Source organism: Schistocerca serialis, chromosome 8, assembly GCF_023864345.2.
Source record: "Schistocerca serialis cubense isolate TAMUIC-IGC-003099 chromosome 8, iqSchSeri2.2, whole genome shotgun sequence".
In the NCBI taxonomy this organism is placed as follows: Eukaryota; Metazoa; Arthropoda; class Insecta; order Orthoptera; family Acrididae; genus Schistocerca; species Schistocerca serialis.
The window spans coordinates 101768394-101777037 of record NC_064645.1 but is presented as its reverse complement, the minus strand read 5'-3'; the positions used below and the strand labels follow the sequence as shown (position 1 = coordinate 101777037).

At 43.5% G+C, this 8644-nt stretch overlaps 1 non-coding gene across 1 annotated transcript; it reads right to left on the bottom strand.

The window, feature by feature from the left end:
* Positions 1-1523: 1523 nt before the first annotated feature.
* Positions 1524-1607, bottom strand: Trnap-cgg (transfer RNA proline (anticodon CGG)). Its single transcript has one exon. It is a non-coding gene; the product is annotated as a tRNA-Pro (tRNA).
* Between the last annotated feature and the right edge of the window lie 7037 nt (positions 1608-8644).

The following is an 8644-nucleotide window of genomic DNA, read 5'->3' as shown; positions in this document are numbered from 1 at the left end:
AAATTGACACAGTGGATAGGCCTTGTAAAACTGAACACAGATCAATCGAGAAAACAGGAAGAAGTTGTGTGGAACTATGAAAAAATAAGCAAAATATACGAACTGAGTAGTCCATGTGCAAGATATGCAACATCAAGGACAATGTTGGCTTATAAGCGCAGTGGTCCAGTGGTTAGAGTGAGCAACTGCGGAACGAGTGGTCCTTGGTTCGAGTTTTCCCTCAAGTGAAAATTTTACTTTCTTTATTTTCGCGAAGTTACGATCTGTCCGTTCGTTCATTGACGTCTCTGTTCACTGTAATAAGTTTAGTGTCTCTGTTTTGCGACCGCACCGCAAAACCGTGCGATTAGAAGACGAAAGGACGTGCCTCTCCAATAGGAACCGGTAACATTTGATCGCAAGGTCATAGGTCAACCGATTCCTCCACAGGAAAACACGTCTGATATATTCTTTACGACACTGGTGACAGCATGTGCGTCACATGACAGGAATATGTTGTCGACCCACCTAACTTGCACACTTGGCGAATGGGTAAAAAGATTCTTCTACCTTGACCGATTTACGTTTTCTTGTGGATGTGATAATCACTCCCAAAAAAGTGATGAAAACGTAAGAGTTTGTCACATAAACTGCAACAAATGAATGCAACAGTTTCACAATCGCACAGTTTTCCCTGTGCTCTGTCAAAACATATGTTTTTTACGTTTTCAAACGTTTCCATGCGTAGACCGTCAAATCCTGTATACGTCCAAGCAAATCTGAGCATGTGCTGGAATTTTGGAGAGCGAAGTTGATTATGTGTGAGTGCCTAAACTTTGATAATTATCTGAAAATAAAAAATTAAACTTTTCACTCGAGAGAAGATTTGAACCAAGGACCTCTCGTTCCGCAGCTGCTCATGCTAACCACGGGACCACGGCCATCGTAAGCTGACACTCTCCTTGATGTAGCCTACCTTGCCCATGAACTACTCAGTCTGTATATTTTGCTTATTTTTTTCCACACAACTTCTTCCTGTTTTCTCGATTGATCTGTGTTCAGTTTTTCAAGGCCTATCCCTGTGCTAACTTATAACTAAATCTGAGGGGGGTGCGTTGGGAGGTTCTCTTGTCAGCACATAAAGCGGTGTACCATAAGAATATACGATGGTGTGTAAGGCTACGGTGAAACTAACACATGGTCATTCTCCTGAAGGCAGCGTACAGTTTGCACTTTCCATGCTCTATATCATGACGACATACCGTGAGCGCTCACTTCCCAGTCGGCGAGCGAGGGCGAGAATTCGTGCTCCACCAGCAGCCTCCTGAACGGGCCTGGTCTGCCCAATACATCGGTCCACAGCCAGTGTCAAATGCTTTTGTGAAATTTTCCTGCGTTGGATATTTTAACATGAACTAATTAATTGAAAAAAAAAATGGTTCAAATGGCTCTTAGCACTAAAGGACTTAACTGCTGGGGTCATCAGTCGCCTAGAACTTAGAACTACTTAAACCTAACTAACTTAACGACATCACACACATCCATGCCCGAGGCAGGATTCGAACCTGCGACCGTAGCGGTCTCTCGGTTCCGGACTGTAGCGCCTAGAACCGCTCGGCCACTCAGGCCGGCTAATTAATTTATTTCGTGATCTAGTTATTAGCTGACGGGACCCAATTGCGCAGTTTCAAGCTGCCTGCTAGAAAGATAATACCAAAATTTACAACGGCATCAACCCAGACGTCTCTGCTATATGCGTCACTGTACAAAATTTTAATGAAATCGCACGAATCAGTTTAGTGGAACCAATATCTGTTTCCCATAATTCACTTTAGAAACGTAAAAAAAGTGAATTTCGTATCATATTACCATCAAATGACGTTAAAACTTACTCATACGTGGAGCCCGTATGTAAAAAGAGAAAAAGACGATCGATATGCAGGTATTGTTCGCTCAGTCAGTGTAAAACACATTAAAATACGTTAGAATGAAATTACAGTGAAATGAACACCCATAGCTGCTTACAGGCGTTGACATACGTCAACGGGGACAGATCAATTTTGTACCGCGACCGGCACTCGAACCCGGGATCTCCTGCTTACATGGCAGACGCTCTATTCATCTGAGCCACCGAGGAAGCAGAGAACAGCGCGACTGCAGGGATTTATTTCTGGCACGCCTCCGCGAAAGCCACATTCTCAACGTATTGTCCCGCACTACATTCTTAGTGCCCCCGCCCATTATACTCATTACTCGCGGCGCGTTGCCGATTCCCTAAGAGTTCGGGCACTGTTTGTGCATCCGCACAGAAGAAGAAGATGGTCAAGTGGCCGGTGTGCCTTAACTATATACATATATACTAAGATGGTATCTGATCTTTCCGACATGTCCGAAAGAACAGATACCATCTTAGTATATATGTATAAAATACGTTAGTGTAACGTTTAAAACAAAAGTACAGGTGTCATAGTCAACATCGTAAAATCATAGTGCATATCAACGAACGTAAAATTATGACCACGGCGCCAGGTATATAATAAAACTCATAAAAAACGAAATACACTTGGTCGAGAACATTACTACATGTGCTTAATCTAAAAGTTTTACGGTAATCCTCGTAAGCAAAGCATGTATCGGAGACGTGTGGTGATTAAACGTGATTGGTTGTTGGTTGATTTGGGGGAAGGGACCAAACAATGAAGTCACCGGTCCCATCGGATTAGGGAAGGATGGGGAAGAAAGTCGGCCGTGCCCTTGCAAAGCAACCATCCCGACCTTCGCCTGAAGCAATATCGGGGAATCACGGAGAACCTAAATCAGGACGGACGGACGCGGGTATTAAACATGACGGGGGATACGCAGTGTACGATAGTTTTATTATGCGCGTGCGGAGCAAAGAGCGATAACAGTCGCTGTAAATATTATCGTACAAGGAAAGTACTAGAACATCACTCGGTCACAAAGCTGTTATAATACGTGTACAGAATAAAGGATTCTGTCTTCCTTGGGATGAGTCGACAAGAGGCTGCGTGTAATAATATTTACACATCCACTCAGACTATATTTTCATGAGGACGCTGCACTTTCATCTTGCACACTGGGGTCTCTTAAAAGTGTAGCTTAGTTAACAAGGTAGACACTGGAAGAAAATGACAAGTATAAAAAAATATAAAGAAATTGAAATGGTCGTCTTATATCTAAGGATTTGTATTTAAAAAAAACCCTAACTATCTCCTATGACACAGAAATTTCTATAATATTTAAAAAAACACTGGAGAGAGAGTTTCGGGCAATATTTTACGTAATCGGGTCCCCTTGAATTTTTAGTAATTTATGTACAATACATGAGTATTATACAATGAAGAGCCAAAGAAACTAGTACACCTACCTAATATCGTGTGCGCCCCCCCCCTCCCCCGAGCACGTAGAAGTGTCGCAACACGACGTGGCGTGGACTCGACTAATGTCTGAAGTAGTGATGGAGGAAAATGACACCAGGAATCCTGCAGGGCTGTCCATAAATCCGTAAAAGTACGAGGGGGGTGGAGATCTTTTCTAAACAACACGTTGCAAGACATCACAGGTATGCTCAATAATATTCATGTCTGGGGCTTTTGTTGAGCAGCGGAAGTGTTTAAGCTCAGAAAATTGTTCCTGGACCCATTCTGTAGCAATTCTGGACGTGAGGGGTGTCGCACTGTCCTGCTGGAATTGTCCGATTCCGTCGGAAGGCACAATGGACATGAATGGTTGCAGGGGTCGCATATCATTCCAGCTGTACAAGCCCCACACCATTACAGACGCTCCACCAGCTTCAACAGTCCCTGCTGACATGCAGGGTCCATGGATTCATGAGGTTGTCTCCATACCCGTACACATCCATCCTCTCGAAACAATTTGAAACGAGACTCGTCCGACCAGTTATTACAAGTTCAATGTCGATGTTGACGGGCCCAGGCGAGGAGTAAAGCTTTCTGTCCTGCAGTCATCAAAGGTACACGAGTGGGCCTTCGCACGCTGACACTTGTCAATGGCCCAGCATTGAAATCTGCAGCAATTTACGGAAGTGCTGCACTTCTGTCACGTTGAACGGTTCTCTTCAGTCATTGTTGGTCCCATTCTTGCAGGATCCTTTTCCAGCCGCAGCGTGTCGGAGATGTGATGTTTTACCGGATTCCTTATGTATGTCTTACACAGGCGTTGCCGACCGCAGCGCCGTATTCTGCCTGTTTACATATCTGTGTATTTGAATACGCATGCCTATACCAGTTTCTTTGGTGATTCAGTGTGTCTAAATACTCATCGGAGACATGTCCATCATCTACGTATGACTGCAGACAATAAGTTAGACATACCACCCCACGCTAAGACAAGTGAGCAAGAAGAGTGGGGCAGAATAGTGAGTGCATATTCCATTGTTGCCTGCAGACACAGTTCAGCTGATATATGGACAACAGGTATATCACAGTGCGAAGTGGATGTGCCGCGGCATCTGGAAACGTGCTCCAAAGTTGAAGATCGCGGGACATCGAGATTATTGTAGACAAAACGTCTAAACTGCGGGCAGATTGACCGTGGAATGTGGTGGTATATGGACCAAATGCAATGTCGCGTCCAGCCGTAGGCAAATGGTGCCAACCGTTCGACCAAGGTGATGGTGCCGATCTTGAAGGAAGATTATCGATATCATCCACCGACGACAATGTCGAGACAATCGAGGATTTGATTCACATCAGTCGCTCATTTTCCGCTGACGAGGACGTTCAGGGAGCGCTTCTCAGATAATTCCCAACGCCAGGGAGTGCATTTCTATTGTCGAGAAAATGAACGATTCATAGGACGTTCCGAGTATGGTTTATAGAGACTTGACGACTGTGTTAAAAAAATATCGTCATGTATCTCTGTCCCTTTGAAGTGCAGTGCACAGTTCAATGACAGTTACTTGGTCTGCTTTAACAACGTGTTTTTGTTTTGTGCTTTGATTCGAAGTCCCTTCGTAATACAGGTTTTTCTGCATTTACCTTCAAGTATAATTCTTTCGACGAAAAGTATGTTAAATACGGTGAAGAGCTTGAAATATGGCTCGAACGTCAACATTAGGCTACGCTTCAAGTCAGTCTGTCAGGACAACCGAGGTATCAGAGGCGGCATCGAATATCACACTCTAGACAGACTCCGCCCAGAGGCGGCATCCAATATCACACTCTAGACAGACTCGGCCTTACATAAGACACCGTCTGATCAGTTTTACTTAGCCAAACATGTTTCAACACTATTTTTAGTGGGTCTCAGTCATTATTTTCCTGGAAAGTATTGTCATATGACAACATCTAGGGTTCAAGCTGTTTATATGTACAAGGGAGCGATAACTAATCGATAAATTTAATGTTAGTTTTCACACACAGCTAAAAACACAGGCCAGGAGAATGAAGTCATTAAATTTTGTAGCTATTTGCTAAACTGTAAATTAGGCTTAGAATACTAATTTCAGAAGACGGCTTTACATGTTTGTTCACAGACCTCACTTAACGCCGTTCTTGATGTCGTTAATTTGCTACATACGACACATTGTATGCAGCGTGTACATTATGTACGTGGACAAACTCTGGGGGCTTGCACGGGACAACGAAAACACTTTCACTCGTGGGTTTCCCTGTGACAACAAAAGGTAACACACAGACTTTTAATTCTTCATTACCACGAGACTTCAACATTAACACAATACAGTTTAATTATATTAGAGGTTGTGGTGTGCGTACTGTAAGACCTTCGGTACACACACCATCAGATTATTTGACTTGTCGCTCTAACGAAGTAGGCGAGTGTCAGCAATGAGTCTCGTGGTCTTATCGTGGCGTGTTTATCTTCTGCCGTTAGGTGAGACGATAGAAATGCCACTTGCACGCTTAGAGTAGCAGATTGACGGTGACCAACTTTAAACAGAACTTGATTAATTTTCACACACATTTATTAAAATATTAACAATCATAAACCTTACTTAACTTGATTCTGGATGCTATTTACAATTGACAATCTTAAGTTTCTTTGATCTTGGTACGTTAATCTTATTCTCACATATCTCTGATACTTGACAAAGTGTCTATTCATTTATCTTCATGGCTATGTACAGGAATGTGATAATCTTATTAGGTGCAGACTGAAACTTCACTATATACTCGTACAGCCAAATGCAGACTAATGCAGAGTAATGCAGACTCATGCAGACTGACTGATCGGAGGTCTGTACACTCGTTATAATACCTCGCGCGTTCAGGTATCACTGCGCGAGTGTGATCCGCGAGGAGAAAAGGTTCTACGTTAGCAGCAATCTCATTGGCTGCGTTAACATAATAATACGCGGATAGGCGGAAGCAGAATTTGGTCCGTCTCTGAGACAGCGCCATCTCGTAGTGCGGAGATGGACGAGCGCTGCGCCTGCGCTGTTGTGCTTAGCGGGGCGCGCTCTATTGGGAAAGTTGTGTACGCGCTGACTACGCGGAACTATGAACACAACAGAGGTTTAAAAATATAAACAGAGATTACGGCAGTGGGTCATGATCTTACCAACACGGTCAAAGGCTGCAGGAGTGCCCTTAGTTCACCCTGTTGCTGTAACTATCCGGACAATCAGACCCTCTTCTGATTCAGCAGCGGTTTTGTAAACAAGATTGCATATCTCTCGTCACACAAAAGAGTCCGGAGGGGTCGAATAGGGAATCGAGTAGGCCGTGGTTTAGGACCTCCTCTGTCAGTCTACTTTTCTGGAGACTGTCGGTTCAAGACTCGACGTACAGTGCGACTGAAATGTGCCGGTGCCCCGACATTCTGGAGCCACACGCACAGTCGTGTAGCTGGTGTCGTGATATCCAGGAACGCTGGCGATGGTATTGCAAGGAAACTGTAATAATGTCTGTCATGTGGTAGGAGATACGGCCAAATTAAACAGTTTCCAAAGACAGCTACCCACACTTTGATGCAGAACCAGCACTGATAAGCGCTAGTAAATGTGGCTTATGGATGAACCCCATTCAAAACATGCGAACTGTGGATGTTGAAGACCCCATCACGCCCGAACGTTCCTTCTTGTGTAAACAGCACAGAGGGCGGAAATGCAAGATCCTTTGAAACTGTTCTAGGTACCACTGCGAAAACAGTACTCTGAGTGTATATTCCTCTGGTTCCAGCATGTTTACACACTGTTAAGTGTAAAGGATTAACAATTGCTAAGAAGGACGTTTCCTACATTCATCTGATTCGTCCCCATGTTATGCACAATTGCACGAGTCACGAGAGCGATCCGCCCTCTATCAGATTAAAAAATGCTCGCAGGTATCTGTGGCACTAGAGAAAAGTGTTTGTATTGGTGTCGCGTGCACAATTGCACGAGTCACGAGAGCGATCCGCCCTCTATCAGATTAAAAAATGCTCGCAGGTATCTGTGGCACTAGAGAAAAGTGTTTGTATTGGTGTCGCGTGCAACCTCCCGTAATTTTTCGGTTTAAATAATTCTCACTCTGTAGACGTAAGACCACCGCGATAAATGTTACCGCCATGTGATGTTTGTGTGGGGCCTACGAGATATACGGGCCCTGTGGCGTACGTCACAGGACGTTACTCTGCAGGTCTTAAGAGTTCCAGCGACCGTCTCCAGCGGGCAGCGAACTACTTCACACCAATTCATTCTATGTCCCGTATCGAAGCCATAGCAATAAGCGTCCCTGAAGCGGAGAGCCAACTGAAAGGTCTGAAAGCAAATAAATCACCGGGTCCGGATGGAATCCCAAATAGGATTTACAAACAGTACGGCATTGGCCCCTTACCTAGCTTGCATTTATCGTGAATCTATCAACCAGAACACAGTCCCAAGCGACTGGAAAAAAAAAAAAACGTAGGTGACTCCAATAGACAGGGTGTAAATTGTAAGTTGACAAACCAGAACAACTCGAAAAATAAGCTTCACACGAAAAAATGTGTAGAATCCAGAGTTTATTTTCGAGGGGGTCATCTGCTGGAACTAAAATTAGCCCGCCGCCCCAGCCCCCGGGTGGTGGGGCGGGAGGCAACTTTATAATTTCAAATGGGAACCCCCATTTTTATTGCAGACTCAGATTCTACATAAAAACTACGTACAATTTGTCTTAAACATTTGTTTTGATTCTTGGTAGTTGGCGCTGAAATTCAAGAAAATTCATTTTTGCTTGGAAAGTGGTTACGGATAAATAAAAAATACTTAAATTAGTAAGTAGGATGATTGGTTAGCGTGTTAGCCAGTCAGAAGATTTGTTTGATAATTAAAAGTTGTGTGGCCTAATGACCACGAAACAAACAAAACGTATCCGAATCTGCGGAAAAAATTAATATTTGGGTCAACACTTACAAAACTCTTAATTCCTCTCTCTCAAACCCCACCCTATGTGGAGAGAGGGAGAGTTATAGTTTTAGTGAATCAAAATTTACGTAGTAAATAAGTATTTTTTATATATCCTTAACCATTTTCCACACAAAAATGAGAACATGGATTTCATTGAATTACAGCGCCAACTACTAAGAATCAAAACAAATGTTTAAGACAAAATGTACGTAGTTTTTATGTATAATCTGATTCTACACCAAAAAAAGGGCGTTCCCATTTAAAATTTTAAAGTTGCCTCCCACACACCCCCAG